This window comes from Euprymna scolopes, chromosome 37 (assembly GCF_053919585.1).
Source record: "Euprymna scolopes isolate OS-2025 chromosome 37, ASM5391958v1, whole genome shotgun sequence".
Classification (NCBI taxonomy): Eukaryota; Metazoa; Mollusca; class Cephalopoda; order Sepiida; family Sepiolidae; genus Euprymna; species Euprymna scolopes.
Window position 1 is genome coordinate 78,146,126 of NC_136518.1, and position 18,936 is coordinate 78,165,061.

The 18,936-nt window shown below is 34.3% G+C and overlaps 1 protein-coding gene across 3 annotated transcripts in view; it reads left to right on the plus strand.

Moving 5' to 3' along the window:
* LOC145261236 (uncharacterized) overlaps positions 1-18,936 on the plus strand; it is a 175,207-nt gene that overhangs the window by 41,749 nt on the left and 114,522 nt on the right. The window lies entirely within an intron of this gene.

An 18,936-nucleotide genomic window follows, 5' to 3' on the forward strand; every position in this document is an offset into this window, starting at 1 on the left:
AGTATCACTGGTAATGTTTTCTCAATTATTAAATCATTTCTCTCTGATAAGCTCATAAAAGTAGTGGTTGATGGGCAGAAATCAGAAGCGCACAGTATTAGCTTATGTCATTCAAGGGTCCATCCTGGCCCAACTCTCTTCCTGATCTACATCAATGATCTCTCAAAACACATACTTAAATTATTCATTGGCATCTATGCTGATGACATGACCATCTATGGCAACACATCAAAGGCTGTAAATGACAAAGTTCTCTCTCCTCTGATTTTGAGTGCGTGGTACAATGGGGAAAGAGGTGGGTTGTTACTTTTAATGCATCTAAAACCAAGCTTCTATCTTTACATCATCAATGCTCTGATCCCCATCTGGCATCAATTGAAATGAATGGCTTTCGTCTTGGGGAGGCTCCATGTTTTAACAAGCTTCGGGGATTGATCTTTACTCCTGATCTGAAATGGAACACGTACATCAAGTCTGTTGCCAAGGTCGCTGGATAGATGGTGGGATCCTTCTACCGCTCCAGAAGATATCTCACTACTGATGCAATTCTCTATCTATATAAAAGCCAAGTACGTCCAAGGATGGAATACTGTTGCCATATCTGGGCAGGAGCTGCTAAAAACAGCCTATCCTGCCTTGACAGAGTATAAAATAGACTTCGTGGCTTAGTGGGGGATGCCCTTTTCTCTACCCTACAACATCTCTCCCACAGAAGAGACGTTGCGAGCCTGTCTTTATTTTATCGTTATTTCCATGTCAGGTGCTCATCTGAGCTCCAATCTCTGGTCCTCCCCCTCGCCAATCTTTCACGAAAAACACCCATCTAGCTGAAACCACAGTCAGTAATTTTCCCCACTCTTTATCTATGCCTAAATCAAAACGTAGATTCCATGAACAAAACTTCTTTCTGAGAAGTGCACGCCTGTGAACTGTTCCTTTTGCCTGTTTCCCACCTGACTGCAACTTGGATGTCTTCAAGTCCAACATAAACAAATTCCTGATAAACCAACCCCTTAAGTAAGACACTTTATCAGATCTCCATTATTAACGATTGCTACAATATTGTCCCATTGATTATTGTACACACAATAACGCTTATCCCCGAGTGGCCTCCTGGCCTTGATAAGTGGTGACTACTATGTAAAAAAAAAAAACCCAAAACACACACACACACACACACACACACACACACACACACACACACACACACACACACACACACACACACACACACACACAAGCTGAGGCCCAACACACAAAATAAACAGTAGTATGTCCATATAACTTGGATGCATCAGTTTGAACCGAAATCAAAACTTATGAAGAAAAAAAATATATCTATGTATCTATATAACTTGAGTTCCTTCAGCTATAATTGAAACCAAACCCAAAACTTATGGAAAATTCTTAGTAAAATTATTTATTACAAGAAATGGAAGGAAGGTCATAGTAAGTGAACGACAATAATTCGGAAGAAAAAAAAGGTGTGTGACACAGAATTAACATACACGCTATCGTATAAATATATAGATTACTTTGAGTTATAGTTGTTCCCGAACTTGGTTTAGAGGGCGACTATATTTTTCCGACTTCATTTTAATTTCTTAATTGATATAACGTAGTTTTAATTTTTTTCTTTTTTTTCTTTGTTTTTCTTTTTCTTTTTCTTTTTTTTTCTTTGTTTTTCTTTTTCTTTTTTTCTTTGTTTTTCTTTTTCTTTTCTTTCTTTTTCTTTTCTTTCTTTTTCTTTTCTTTCTTTTTCTTTTCTTTTTTCTTTTTCTTTTCTTTTTTCTTTTTCTTTTCTTTTTTCTTTTTCTTTTCTTTTCTTTTTTTTTCTTTTCTTTTTTCTTTTTTTCCTTTTTTTTTACTAAAACATGGTTTAAGTAAAAATATGTAAGTTCATTAGAAGTAATATTAAAACTTATTTCACGTTTAATAATTTACGTGACTGAAATAGGAATTAACCCAAAGTGAAAGTAAAATACGTCTTTTCTTAAAGAGTAGAGTTAAATTATCTGATGATTATTTGTTTATTCCTCTACTAGCAGGGGGACCTGACGTTGCTCGGGATTGAATGAGGATCAACAAATGTTCCACTCTTCCAATACTTTTATTGTCATCGAAATCGTTAAAAATCGACTATTCGTCAATCAAATCGATTGATTGCCTGCTCTAGTCAGGAACCCACTCCGGTGCACCAGGAGGAAGCTTCACATGCCTCCCTGCAGTGACTCTGTTCACAATTCATTGTAGTCTACATTGCACTTTAGAAAGCTTACTGTTGATTTTAATAGGTTAAATTAAAATTTAAAATTCAGAAGTCAAGTACAATGGTTTAATTGTGCCTTAAGCAGAAACATTTTGCGCGCGCTCCTGTTTTATCAAAGGGCCTACTGTTGATTTTATACGCCGGGCCCTTCTGCTTGTGCGGCGATAAAACTTTTCAAATGCACTTGCGATGTTAGTCTTTACATGGTGTTAATTTTGTTTAAAATCGGACTGTTTCTTCTTTTAATCGGATTTTTCACTTAATGATTTTCGATACTTATCAGAGGCATACAAAACCTATTGAAGAACACTTCCAGACACATAAAGTATATTTTTGTGAAATTTCATGAAAATCGACTTAGTCGTTCTGAAGTCCGTGGGTAACGGACTCACACATACATACATAGACACAATACACATATAGACACATAGACACAATACACATATACACACATAGACACAATGCTTTTTATATATAAGTAGATTATCTCTTAATTTTTTTTTTTTTCGGTTTGTTTCTATCCGTTACACCTCTGCATTGTATTGCCTTCTGTAAATTTAAATTTTCTTTTATATACACACTAAACAATGCTTCAAGCAAACTATATTTAACATCTTTACTTCATTATTTCTTTTTGTTTTTAATTTTTTCTAACGTTTTCCTTCCACATAATTATTTAAAGTTTATTTTAATTGTTTTGGATTTCTTGTCAATTAATTTACGTTTTCTGTTTTCTTTTTTTTTTTTTTTTTTTTTTTTTTTAAATATTTTACTTAAAAAATAGTTATAGGGACAATGTTTTGTTTATTCAAGTTTTTTTTTTTTTTCAGCAATAATGAAAATATTGTCCCTATAATTTGTTTTTATGTAATCAATGATGTTTAGTATAAAGCAACTTGGGAAAGAAACAAATTGTTTCCTTGGAAAACCTCCAGGAATTATCCGTGTTCTTAACTTTATTGAATATTGTTGCTAACCAACCTGTCAAGTTGCCATGAACAAATTGAACTGAGTTTATTTTTTATTCTTAGAATGTCTCGGCTTCATTTTATAAGAATTCCAGGAATAGAAATATCAATAAAGAACCATTCATTCAACTTAGATGCAACTCTCTTCTGTTACGCCATTTTGTCATTTTTTTTTTTTTCATCTTTATTATAAATACTAGTGCGAGGGCGCCCGGTCTTGCCCGGTCATAAAATACTCTTAAATATAATTTAATTCATGATGATTTCGGATTTATTATTATTGAGCCAGTTCTCTATTGAATATTATATTGTACCTTTTTTTTTTTTTTTTTTAATGGAAGTCACCACTTATCAAGGCCCGGAAGCCACTCGGGGATAAGGGTTATTGCGTGTACAGTAATCAATGGGATAATATCGTAGTAATGGAGATGTGATAATGTGTCTTACTTAAGGGGGTGGTTTATCAGGAATTTGTTTATGTTGAACTTGAAGACATCCAAGTTGCAGTCAGGTGGGAAACAGGCAAATGGAAGAGAGTTCCACAGGCATGCACTTCTAAGAAAGAAGCTTTTTTCATGGAATCTACATTTTGATTTAGGCATAGATAAAGAATAGGGAAAATTATTGACAGTGGTTTCAGCTAGGCGGGTGTTTTTCGTGAAAGATTGGCGAGGAGGGGGGGGGCAGTCCATTTACACACAGATTTAGAAGCTCTTTCGTTACTGGAAGGAATTAGTTCCCAAGGTTAAATATTTTCAGACAGACACACGCATTCATACATTTACTGTTTTTTTTATATAGATTTTCTGTAAAAAAAAAAAAAATAACATTCGAATATATGGTACTGATTTCAAAGTTTAAAAAAAAAAATGGCTTGAAACTAAAACATTTAGCGTTCCAGTCGTGTTCCCTACTGCTTGAGCTATCGCAACATAGATAAAAAAAGATTTAGAATTAAACCACTTTAAGCTATGAATGAATTTACGTATGCATAAAAATAATAGAAATATGTTAGCAAGATTAAATGAACATTTTGCATTTCAACTTGCCGACATATTTCTGTGCGTGGCGTTATACATCCATCCAAACAAAGATTTTACTCGTTATAAACCATCCTTGGTGTATGATTACTATTTTTGTTAATTTCACTGCTATGTGGCCATAGTTTAATGATTTATAGGTTAAATATTTTCAGACAGACACACATCCATACATTTACGGTTTTATTTATATAGATTTTCTGTAAAAAAATAACATTCGAAAATCCTTTCAACTCTATCATTATTCGTTAGTATTATCTAATATAATTTAGTTAATGTTTTTGAATTCTTTGAAATATTTTGGGACTGATTCCTTCCAGTAACGAAAGAGCTTCTAAATCTGTGTAGAAACGGACTGGTATTCCAGCTTCTTAAAAAAAAAAAAAAAAAAAAAAAAAAAAAAAAAAAAAAAAAAAGATCCTTTTGTATTTTCATATAGATTACGATCAGTTTTTGAGTAAGATAATGAGGTGCTTGTGCAGTTTGCCAAAGGCATTAAAAAACGAAGATATTGAAAAATAACTCTGCTGTACGTACCCGTTATGTAATAAAGTTATAATAAAAAATATCGCTTAATTAGATCAAGTAGTTTTTTTTTTTTTTGTTTTTTTTACAGAGGAAAATCAAATTTTAAGGAGATCGATCGTATGGTCGCCATCTTGAACGAGGAGCGGGGCAGATAACTCAATCACCGCTTAAAATTTGTCAAAATTTGACGAGATTATTTTGAAACATGGGCACAAAAAATACCTAGATATAAATATTTTAGTTTTTTTGTTTGTTTTACTTATTTTACAGGGGTTTTCTGTCCTTTTTTAATCCCTTTTTCATTTTGTCCTTTGTTAATTGCTTTTTCGTTTAAAGGCATCCCCTCCTCATCCATGAAAATAGAAAAGATGAGGATGATACGACGATCTCATTAAAATTTGATTTTCCTCTAAAAATAAAAAAAGAAGAAAGAAAAAAAAGGTACTTGATCAAAATTAACCGATTTTTTTTTAATAAGAATTTTATTCCATAGCGAGTACGTACAATGCAGTTCTTTTTCAATATCTTCGTTTTTTAATGTCTTTGGTAAACTGCACAAGCACCGATAATGGAGACGGATGAGAGAATACTTGAGGTTGGTGAAGCTTTTGAGGTTGTTCAGAAGTTTTGCCACCTTGGTGATATGATTAGAGAAGAGGCATATGCTGGTGTGACTGTAAAAGTTAAGAGGGGATGAAGTAGATTCTGAAAACTTCTGTCATTACTAACCAGCAGAGTGTTACCACAGTCGACCAAGGAAAGAATCTATTAAGCATGTGTACAAAGTGCGATAATGTATGGAAATAAAACTTGCCTAGTAAGAGTTGAGGATATGCATTGCATGCAGAGAAATGGGTATTTATGCATTGTACGACCTGCAATTTCTACAAAGTTGGCTCGAGCTTGTCCGGCAGCAGACGGAAATAGTCGGAAAAGGTCGAGCGTTCTTCCTCAGTTTTTAAAACGCTACATAAAAAGATAGCAAACAATTATCTAATACGAATTACAATGGTAAATAAAGAACATATAATAATAATAACAATAGTAATAATAACACTAATAATCATAATAAAATAACAATAAAAATAACAATAGTAATAACACTAATCATAATAAAATAACAATAAAAATAACAATAGTAATAATAACACTAATAATCATAATAAAATAACAATAAAAATAACAATAGTAATAACACTAATCATAATAAAATAACAATAAAAATAACAATAGTAATAATAACACTAATAATCATAATAAAATAACAATAAAAATAACAATAGTAATAACACTAATCATAATAAAATAACAATAAAAATAACAATAGTAATAATAACACTAATAATCATAATAAAATAACAATAAAAATAACAATAGTAATAATAACACTAATCATAATAAAATAACAATAAAAATAATAAAAATGTAATATGAACCTACAGTAAGTTTAATAAAGAATTTTTTTCTGTAAATAAATTAAAAATAAAGTTTTACCATTTTTCATTTTCAAGAAAGATTTATTTGTTTATTCAATAAGGACGTTGCATCAATTAGAGGTGTAGGATGAATAAAACTCTTTATACCATTCATTTTAAAAGAAAAGCTATATCCCTTCTCTATTGTGTAGATCACTGTAGCTCTCCCATTTCCCTCTCCCAACAGTTTCAATATATTACCATTTTCCTCTCCTGCACAATTATTCTGCTCCTAATATTGTTATTGCTAAATGTCGCATCACTAATATGTTACTTAGCATCTTCTCTCTTCTTCTGATGAGAAGCATAAGGCTTCGAAATACCATGGTTTAAAGAGTTTTATTTATTCTACACCCCTAATTGCTGTATCATCCTTATTGAATAAACGAATAAATCTGTATACATTAGTATATATTTTTATATTGTTGTTTTTTTAATTTTCTTCATATCATATATATATATATATATATGCGTTACCCGGGTGTTTGGAGGTGTGTGTTGAGCAAAGAAAAAAAAAGTGACGTCTTTTCTGTTGCGCCCATCGCCAAACCGGAAATGACAAAGGTTTAAATTGAGGCTAGTCAATCGAAAAGAGGGGATGACTTTCGAAAATATCGGTGGAAAAAGCGACCCTTCCCTGTAGAAAAGTGCCCAGTTGAGGTGAAGGAATTAATGTTTTTAGCCAATTTTTTTATATTTGTCGTCCAAAGGATCGGCTTCGAAATGATACCAATCTCGTGAAAATCCTTCGCTTCTGTCGAAAATTGTAGGCAGACATACAGACATACATTTAAAAAGACAGGTGAGATTTATATTATAGATTTCTTTTTTTTATTGTGAGAATATATATATATATATATATATATATATATATATAATGTATGTAATTTGAGAAGGAAAATCGAGAATTAATAAAATAGTAATCAACGTTTCGTCCCTATTTCAGGGGACATCCTCAGGATTTCATAGGAAAAATGTAGAAGAAAACGATTACAGACCAGATGAGAATGAAAAAGGGGAAAAAATCCTAAAGTTCTACCCATTCTGGGTAGAATCTCTAAATGTGCGTTGATTACTATTTTATAAATTCTCGGTTTTTCTTCTCAAATAACATAACGTCAACCATCGTTCGTATTTTTATTTTATTTTTACTCATATATATATATATATATATATATATATATATATATATATATATATATATATTGTATGCATATCTTATCTGTGAGTTGGCAAAGTAAAGACGTTGAATATCTGCTTTGTCATCAGTGGAACATACTTTCTAATCCTGGCTCAGAATTTGGCACATTTTCTTTTCATGACCAACAATTTTTTTTTTTTTTTTTTTTTAAGATTTGATCCATACATCTGTTTGCTGACTCTTTTAACACTTGATATAGATTTCAGCAGTTACATTTATCTTGCGCTTAGATCTGTGCTGCGCATATATTCCTACCTGCCTACTCATAACATGTTTCCCAGCATTTACAATTACAAATGAGATTAGTGTGCACTTTTTGCTCATGCTAAGTACATCCTATATGTTTACTAGATGAAATACCCGCCAACACCAGGGTTCTTAAACCTTTTTTCTTTTATACGCCAGTTAAAATAATAAAAAAAAATCTTTTTTTTATTTTAAAATAATTAAAGTGTTTAGAACACTATAGCAAAAATATTTTTTTAAAAAATGACCAATAATTTCTCCCACTCTCTATGAGTCTAAGCTTAAATGCAAATTTCGTTAACAAAGTTTGGTCGTCTTCAAGTTCTTAAGCCACCCACTTAAATAATAAAATTCTACCTTCCCCAATTGTCACCATTAATGATCACTGCACTGTAGTTTCTGTGACCACTGTACACTCATCACTCATTGGCCCTCGTCCTCGAGTGATGTTTGGCCTTGATAGTATCGTTGTGGCTAAGGATCCCAAATGCTATCTGTGGTTTGTCAGTCCCAGTGACAATTTTCTTCATGTAACGCTTGGTTGTTGACTAATGGACTCTCTTAACAATTTCTCCAAACCAAACTTTTCTCTACAGCCAGTCACCGAAATATATTTACTTTGACCGGAAATCCTAAATATTCAGGTTTTTTTCTCAGTCTCTACTTTCTCCAACTAACAATCGGAACAGGCCACGTTCGTTTTTTGTTTGTTTGTTTGTTTTTAAATATGGAGGAATATAAAAAGACTTTAGCAGTGCAGAGAACCTGCAGCTGAATTGATTTGATGCATGAACTAAAATGGACAAACGAAAGGTGTTTGTCTTTGTTTATCTTTGTATATCCATTTATTTTCCAAAGATAATCACAAATACAAATCATTTCTTTTTTTTATCATTATTCAACCACTCCAAAAATTAACAACCAACTGTCAGGGCAACTCCCCATCTGGGGAGTTCAATAGATTTATTAGTCTCTCCATTATCATCCACTTATGTCACTTCCTCCTCATTTCTAGGCAGTCCCGGTTGTGGAAGGGAAGTGGCAGTCCATAGTATCACAAAGCGACAAACATGATATTCTTTAGTGTGAGATTTAAAGAAGGCATCAAAACTGAATAGCAGTGAATGCGGAACAATTGAAAATATTTAAAAGTTTAGATTATTATGCTTCTGATTTGTTTTTTTTTTTTTGTTTTTTTTTGCTGAGGATTGATTATTTATATTATTTGAATTATTCGGACTACTGTTTTCATCCTAAGTGTTATTTTCACAACGTTTCGGTCGATTTAACCGCCGACCTTCTTGTCGAATTCTAGAATCTGCACAGAATTTAGAACGGGGGCCCTTTATTTAATCCATGGGAGTAGCACACTCTTGTTCCGTCAGCCATGAGTGGGTAGAAGTCCTGCTTAATTTACAATTGTATTTTGAACGTCGCCTGCACTGAGGATTGGACCTTTGACCTACAGAATAGATTCAGTTGTAAGTTACACTCCTCTGAAGATTCAATCAAGATTCAATCCAAAATGTAACTTACAGCAGAAAGGATCGTTAAAATGGCGGAGCATTTGTTTCTAATGTTATTTTAACTTGGTTTTACTTTTTAATGAGTTTTAAGAAGCTTCAAGAATTTTTGACATCAATAAGGACATCAGATTAGAGGTGCTAATTCTAAATGTGCAGCTAGTTTGGCTCTTAGATAAATCGTTTAACTGTGGTGTCACTCGTACATATCTACAGACAACTTTTTACACTTTTAAATGTGCGATTTCATTGCATATAGAGGTCGATATTTTAACTGGTTTTAATAGACTTTCGAAAACAATAGTGTAAGGTGTTGGTCGATATTCACTGATGCCTGGTATCGCAGCTGTGGCGTGAGCATAGATAAATATCGCCCAACCCTTAACAAAAAAATAAAATAAAATCGTGTCAGTAATTAGCAATATGAAAACCGGTTTCAACATTTAATATAGAAATTTATTGAAGGAAAAACCTTTTTTTTTTTTTTTTTTTTTATTTGTGTGCTCTATCGTCGCACGAGAGAAGAAATAGCAAAGTTTTATTTTTGATTCCGGAATTAAATGAGTGCGTCTTTCTGACTAAGAAAGTAATGTCCCTTAAAAAAACATAAGATAAAAAGGAATTAAATTTTCATGAGAATTTTGGTGCATGACACGCTCGAAGTCATGTTAGTGCTTTTATGCCCCACAAGATGGAGGCAGCAGCATGTTGTTTACCGGTAAAAATGCATCTTGAATTGACTGTACTGACTAGACTGGTTTAATTTACGTGCTGTGTCTTTTATATACCTTGGTTGGCTCCAGCGAAACTTTCAAAAAAAGATTTAAGAAATGTGTTTTTCTTCGAGCGCTGATTGGAAAAAAGAGGATACCCTCTGTCACGTGGTATGCTCTGTTTTACGTCCGCATGAAAAGACAAAGTTTTACTTTTTATATCCAGAGAATTTGCGTGGGTGTATACGGCAATATATGCATGATTGAAATGTTATTCATTTATTTTAATGTACGGCAAATGCACATGTGACTGAAATGTTATTTATTTTAATGTCTCTGATGTATTGTTACAATAGAATCAATTAGGCTTGCCAAAATTTGCAATTGCAAACATGAGAGTTCTACGTTCAATCTCTGCTTTGACGAAGTCTTTCTTATTCTGTTATCGTGTCATCTATATATTGTGTTTGGGACGGTCGTAAGCTTATAAAGAACTTAGAAGTCACCCTGAGTGGCTTCCGGGCCTTGATAAGTGGTGATCACTGTGTAAAAAAAAAAAAAAAAAAAAAAATGAAAATTTTTGTGGTAATATTCCAATCATTGTTCTTTAAAAAATTTATTCTATATTTATGAAATCGTTTAAACATTAAGAGAAATGGTTTCTAGCACCTTCCGAAACTCCCGTCAATTTTCTCAGTATATCGGTACAAACCAATAGTTTTCCTGTGCGGCATGAGTAATTTGTTTTGATTTGCGACAAATCAGCAAAAGCAGATGTAGTGATTAGCAATATTGATTACCACTACAGAAATTTTGCTATATATATAGACAGAGATGAGATAGATTTGTAATTGCTGCAGCTATTTTTGTGCAGGAGAAAACTGCCAGATTCCATATAGAATGTTAAAGACTTTTGTGATCTCAAATACGCATTGCAGTTTTGTGCCTGCCATTTGTTAGTTTACTAATCTGTAAACAGCTACAGCAATTACAGTGAAGATTCATTAGCACAAAGCTAAGCAATTACGCATGCAACTAATATACTGATCTCCAGAGACACAGGTATGCAACCATGTGCTTCTGGCTGTGTTGATGTCTCATATTGACGGTTGCTGAGAGGGGCGTTTGCTGTGGTTCACAAGTATAAAAATCAAATAACTCAAAATATAAACTAAAGAGAAAATAGGACTCCAACATATTTTGTATATATCAGTTTGGCTCTGGGTGTGTGTTTTTTCCATTCCGTAGGCCTCGTTTGGTAAGAAGGAAGATGTACTGCAATAAACTTGGTTATAAGAACAAACTCTTCCATTACAAATTAAAGCAATTTTATTCATAGTTTCATCTGCAAACAGTTACGTAGAAAAAAAAGAATGTGAAAATATGCTGAATCAGTGGGTGTGCATATGTTCAAAACATAGGTTGATTTAGGTTATTTGTCTTGTGCTTGCCAGGTTCTGGTACATGGTCATCTTGGCTGTTCAAAGTAGAGGAAAAATATAATGAAACAATTCCCTTGAAGTACTTCCCATACAAATGTCCTTTAATCGGATATTGCATTAATCACTTACTAAAATATAGGTCGTAACTGTTACATGGGCTTTTATGGTAATCTAAAAATTAAAAAAAAAAAAACTATGGATAAATGTTTATAGATTTTAAGAAAATCGGAATTTGTAATTGCATCTTTATCGAGAACAATATTGGAATCGTCCAATCACTAATATATTACGATAAATTTAATGTATGTGGTAATCCATTAGGATATTTTTCTTTGGATCTCAGAAAAACCAATGCAGACAATGTGCTGAAGAAACAACAATGACACATCAGATTGTATGAAATCTATTATTTATTAACAGAAAAAAAATTATTTAAAAAAAAAAAAAATCCGTAAAAACCAAAGGAAAATAAACAGGGTAATGACTTGGAATGGATATTTAAAGAAATAATATTCTGGCATAAAATGAAAACATCTTTTTGAATTGAAATGGTGTAGAATACATGTTAAACCTTAAAAGATAACACGAAAAGAAAAAAAAATGCATGTTGTTGTGAATCCTACTTATGAAAAAAGCATTCAGCTACAGAATCTAAATGATTTTAGTTCAGAACCGTTAATATGATCGTTAATTTAATATTTTTTTAACGTCAAGGGTGTGAGTTCCATATTCAATTTTTTTTTCCTGCCCGATTTTTGTAGAAAAATGTGATGGCGTAAATCGTAAAATGTGATCTGCTTACATGATGCCGCTTCTTTGAAATTCTAGACAGTACGTCGCCTTTGAGTTGTAAAAAGTTTTTGCAATTGTCCAAAAAAAAAAAAAAAAGTGCTATGATCAAACAAAAAAATGAAGATGACACTTATCCAGAGCGGGGTGGGTGGGAAGATATTAAGTAACTTAGCAAGAGCGTGCATAGTTCATTTAAAGAATGCTGTGTTGATGTGAAGGTCTGTTTGATGATGCTGATGATGTGGCTTATAGTTGTTGTGCTGATGATGATGCAGTTCAGTGTAGTTGCTGTATTGATTTGCACAAGTTTGTACGCATGGCAACATGAAATAGTAATTTCTTCAATGGAGACTTGCTGGCTGAGATATATTAAAAAAAATTTTTTTTTTTATTTACTTGGGAGTCATCACTTATTAAAGTCCGAAGGTCACTCAAGGATAAGGGTTAATGAATGTAAGGTGGTAGTTTATTAATTGTTAATCGTGTAATTTGGGTATAATTTGATTATTTATGGGGACAGTTCAACAAGAACTTGTTTACATTAGAGTTGAAAGCTACTATGTTGTATTCAAGTGGGAAGCAGGCCAGACGGGCAGTTCTGGGAAAGAAGCTTTGTGCATGAAATTTGCATTTAGATTTAGGCACGGATAAAGAGTGGGAAAAATCGTATATAGTGGTTGTAGCTAGTCTAGTGTTTTTTTGTGAAAGTTTGGCAAGGAGGACCGTAGATTGGAGCTCAAGTGAGCACTTGCCATGAAAATAACGATAGAGCAGAGATAGGCTTGCAACGTCTCTTCTGTGGGAAAGAGCTTGCAAGGAAGTGAAAAGGGCATCACCTACTAGGTTTCAAAGTCGGTTTTGAACTCTGTCAAGGCTGGGTTATGGTTTAACCAGTGTGTAGATATAGTATCTTGTTGTTAGTTGTTAGTTTGCCCTGGCTTTTATTGACAACTTTGTAGAAAGTTCTAGGTTCAAATGCTTCTTTTCATGGATGGCTCTGCTCTGAAACGTTTTTGTCTTTCTTTCTCATCAACTTGGAGTTCATATATTATTAGATCTATTACTCTGTTTCTCATAAAGTCTGCTCTCGTCATTGCTTGAAACACGTTCTCACACCTAATATCAGACCATGTATGCAATGCCGTTTCTATATTTCAGCTAGTGAATCTGTCTTGTTTGAGGATTCTTAATAAGGTGTAAAACCCTTTCTGCAATACGATTGACCTCCCCCCCTCCACACTTCTGTGCACCCCCTCTCTTTCTCTCACACAGAAGTGATATTAAAATGTTTTTGATATATGTGGAGGGTATGACTCCAAGAATTTGGACGATCTTATTTATAACTACGTGTTAGGGCAATCAACCAATGAGAAATCTCTGACCTCATTATAAAAATATTGAATTTTGGATTCCAGTCAGTTCATTATCGGTCACCGTCTTGGTACGACTAAACCACAGCTGATCAGAGACTGCACTGATTCTTTGCCGCCTGGATTTACTGCCGCCATCTTTGTTCTACAGAATGGCTCAACACTTAACAGTTTGTCTTTTCTAAATACTATTATGCCACGTGTTCTTCAAAATTGTTCTATCTATGCATTTGATTGGCCAATCTGTGCGTGGTTGATTAAATCATATATGATCACATCATTACATGTTCTGTAGTTTGGCTGGTAAGATCTCAAATTGCAGTTAGTTCTGACAATATAAAAGATGCAGAGAAAGAATTTCATAAAGATTATCAAAGACCTGCTGCAAAGAAGTTGGGTGTACTTTACCGCACTAAAAACCTACTAACGCATGTCAATATCCTATATATCGCCACAATGTTACATCCCGGTGTTTGCTTTACAAGCAATCTAATGGAAAGTGCTCTGACGAACTCGTAGCACTTGTACCTTCTTTATTTTAATACCTAAACCGACAAGCAACAAAATCCCAATTTTCACCATAGAGGTGCCAATATGTCAGAAAACCTTTTATACTAATAGTTTCTTCCCTCGAACTGCTTAACTTTGGAATCCCCGTCCTGTTTTCTGTGTTCTTGACTGCACTATGCAGAAATTTAAATGTAATATGACCAGTTCAACTCCCTACTTAGTGTCCCTGTATACATGGTCTCTAATTTTGCTCAACTCCTTACTTCCCTGTATACATAGTCCCTAATTCTGCTCAACTCACTACTTAGTGTCCCTGTATACATGGTCTCTAATTTTGATCAACTCCTTACTTCCCTGTATACATAGTCCCTAATTCTGCTCAACTCACTACTTAGTGTCCCTGTATACATGGTCCCTAATTCTGCTCAACTCACTACTTAGTGTCCCTGTATACATGGTCCCTAATTCTGCTCAACTCACTACTTAGTGTCCCTGTATACATGGTCCCTAATTCTGCTCAACTCACTACTTAGTGTCCCTGTATACATGGTCCCTAATTCTGCTCAACTCACTACTTAGTGTCCCTGTATACATGGTCCCTAATTCTGCTCAACTCACTACTTAGTGTCCCTGTATACATGGTCCCTAATTCTGCTCAACTCACTACTTAGTGTCCCTGTATACATGGTCCCTAATTCTGCTCAACTCACTACTTAGTGTCCCTGTATACATGGCCCCTAATTCTGCTCAACTCACTACTTAGTGTCCCTGTATACATGGTCCCTAATTCTGCTCAACTCACTACTTAGTGTCCCTGTATACATGGCCCCTAATTCTGCTCAACTCACTACTTAGTGTCCCTGTATACATAGTCCCTAATTCTGCTCAACTCACTACTTAGTGTCCCTGTATACATGGTCCCTAATTCTGCTCAACTCACTACTTAGTGTTCCTGTATACATGGTCCCTAATTCTGCTCAACTCACTACTTAGTGTCCCTGTATACATGGTCCCTAATTCTGCTCAACTCACTACTTAGTGTCCCTGTATACATGGTCCCTAATTCTGCTCAACTCACTACTTAGTGTCCCTGTATACATGGTCTCTAATTCTGCTCAACTCCTTACTTCCCTGTATACATAGTCCCTAATTCTGCTCAACTCACTACTTAGTGTCCCTGTATACATGGTCTCTAATTTTGATCAACTCACTACTTAGTGTCCCTGTATACATGGTCTCTAATTTTGCTCAACTCCTTACTTCCCTGTATACATGGTCCCTAATTCTGCTCAACTCACTACTTAGTGTCCCTGTATACATGGTCCCTAATTCTGCTCAACTCACTACTTAGTGTCCCTGTATACATGGCCCCTAATTCTGCTCAACTCACTACTTAGTGTCCCTGTATACATGGTCCCTAATTCTGCTCAACTCACTACTTAGTGTCCCTGTATACATGGTCCCTAATTCTGCTCAACTCACTACTTAGTGTCCTTGTATACATGGTCCCTAATTCTGCTCAACTCACTACTTAGTGTCCCTGTATACATGGTCCCTAATTCTGCTCAACTCACTACTTAGTGTCCCTGTATACATGGCCCCTAATTCTGCTCAACTCACTACTTAGTGTCCCTGTATACATAGTCCCTAATTCTGCTCAACTCACTACTTAGTGTCCCTGTATACATGGTCCCTAATTCTGCTCAACTCACTACTTAGTGTCCCTGTATACATGGTCCCTAATTCTGCTCAACTCACTACTTAGTGTCCCTGTATACATGGTCCCTAATTCTGCTCAACTCACTACTTAGTGTCCCTGTATACATGGTCTCTAATTTTGCTCAACTCCTTACTTCCCTGTATACATGGTCCCTAATTCTGCTCAACTCACTACTTAGTGTCCCTGTATACATGGTCCCTAATTCTGCTCAACTCACTACTTAGTGTCCCTGTATACATGGTCCCTAATTCTGCTCAACTCACTACTTAGTGTCCCTGTATACATGGTCCCTAATTCTGCTCAACTCACTACTTAGTGTCCCTGTATACATGGTCCCTAATTCTGCTCAACTCACTACTTAGTGTCCCTGTATACATGGTCCCTAATTCTGCTCAACTCACTACTTAGTGTCCCTGTATACATGGCCCCTAATTCTGCTCAACTCACTACTTAGTGTCCCTGTATACATGGTCCCTAATTCTGCTCAACTCACTACTTAGTGTCCCTGTATACATGGTCCCTAATTCTGCTCAACTCACTACTTAGTGTCCCTGTATACATGGCCCCTAATTCTGCTCAACTCACTACTTAGTGTCCCTGTATACATGGTCCCTAATTCTGCTCAACTCACTACTTAGTGTCCCTGTATACATGGTCCCTAATTCTGCTCAACTCACTACTTAGTGTCCCTGTATACATGGTCCCTAATTCTGCTCAACTCACTACTTAGTGTCCCTGTATACATGGTCCCTAATTCTGCTCAACTCACTACTTAGTGTCCCTGTATACATGGTCCCTAATTCTGCTCAACTCACTACTTAGTGTCCCTGTATACATGGTCCCTAATTCTGCTCAACTCACTACTTAGTGTCCCTGTATACATGGTCCCTAATTCTGCTCAACTCACTACTTAGTGTCCCTGTATACATGGTCCTTAATTCTGCTCAACTCACTACTTAGTGTCCCTCTATATATGATCCTTAATTATGCTTAACTTCCTAGTTAGCGCCTCTGTATACATAGTCCCTAATTCACAGTAAGTAATACCTTACATTTAGAGGTAATATGCCTTGTTGAAGATAAGAAAAAAAAAAGACCCGTTTTATTTGAGTTTGATAATTTTCCAATCTCTCCTTGTGTGACAACACTTTCATAATGCGTGGCAAACTAATCGAGTTCTTTAGTTAAATGAGCAATTAAAAAAATGAATGACTTGGATTATTTTGACTACTGTTCTCATCTTAGATGTTATTTTCGTGTTTTGGTCTATATTGTTAATTTTGAATTAAGAGGAGACAACTCAACAGTTTCGTCTATAGAAGGAAGTCTATTTAGAGTGATCTCCCTTTTTTGCTTGTTGTTGGGGTTTCTTCTGACAAGGTGATGGTTTAGCTGAGACTAGGTGTCTATGGAAGCAGTAACCTCCGTCTTTCTTCAGGTGCATCTTCTCAAACTTGAGAATCTGCAAAGAATTTCAACAGAATCTTTATTTAGTCCACCTGGGTAGCTAGCTCTCCTTCCATCAGCCATAACCGAGTAGAAACCTCAAATAGAAGTTAAATTAAATAATAATAAAAATAAAAAAAATTAATCCAAAAGGACAAGCTATTTGCTTACTCACTCCAACAAACATTCAGATGTTTTTATCGAGAGATTATTAGAGATTATTTAATTATTGAAACACTCTACCAGAGCATGTCAAGAATATAAACACGATAAATCTGACAGTTATTTTGTTGGATTTTCAAAGTCAGATCCATTGTGTCAGTTGCCATTTCGCCATTGTGTGTGTGTGTGTGTGTGTTTTTTTGTTTTTTTTTGTACATTTTTAATGTGTAGGGGAAATCGTAACTTATCTGAATAGCGTGTGATTGTGCTTTGTACGGTTCGGTCGCTTGACAAGAAGAAAAAAATGGCAATTCGCTGTCACTTTTATGCTTTAGGATCATGTGTGAGTAACATAAACTCTTGCCATTTCTATGTAAATGAAGCCGTGGAGAGAATGGGAGGTTGAGTTGGAAGAAGGCATGTTACGGAGACGGATATATGCAGCAGACTGTAAGTTAATTAGAAAACCCACGGGCAGAAAAGACCACAGAACTTTAATGAAACTCACTTTCAAACCAGATAATGGTATTTGAAAATTTTATGTAAAAAATTTAACTCGGATGATGAATGTTTTTTTGACAACAATGACCAAAGTTTTTTTGTTTAGCGCCCAAATTTATTCAAGTATATTTCGAAACTAACATTAATTCATAGTATGATACAACTTTGATCTGTAAATTGATTTAAACGTATAATTTTATCTATCCTGTCTAACAAATGTTAGCAAAAAAAAAAAAGAAATGGTGCTTGTGCACTTTAGCCACCATGCTATTTTTAAATAGTTTTTTTTTTCCATGTTAAATTCAAGCTTCACGATATCTTTTTTTATCAAATTGTAAGCAGGAAGCACAGAATAGATACAAAACACCCTCCCCTCTCCATGTTAAGAATGGCTTTCAAAATAATGTTATTATTTCAGCATGGTGGCAGAAGTGCACAAGTACCAAAAAAGCTACTGAACAAATTAATTTCAAGTCTTTTGAGAAAGCAAATCTATTTGCATAATATTTTATTTCTTCTTTTTTTTATATACCGATTTATACGTTTTTTTCCTATAGAACTTTCCAGTTATCCTTTTCTCTTTAACTTCACGGATTCACAGTTAATTTTATATGAATATTAGCAGGCCGCTTGGCATTGTCCAGTTGTAAAATACGCTTAAATATGATATTTTGATTAATGAATATTTCGTATTCATTATTATTATATTGTATTGGACCCAATATATAGTAATAAGTTAAAAAAAAAATTAAGGGAATGACTCATGCGCCACCACCGAGGATCGAGACCAAAACGTTTAGCTTACAATTTACTTTTTCCTTTGATGTTAATGCCTGAGCTATAAAGACATGTTTGCTGCAAAGCTAAAAATTAAAACATGAACCAATAGCTATTACGTTATGCATGCATATTCGTAATGCCGTCGTTCGACCTTCACTGTGTAAATTTCATTTTTTTTATATACGTAATTCTTATCTTCAAAATTACATAGTTGCTATGCTGAAATAAAATTATATAATTACTTATGGCC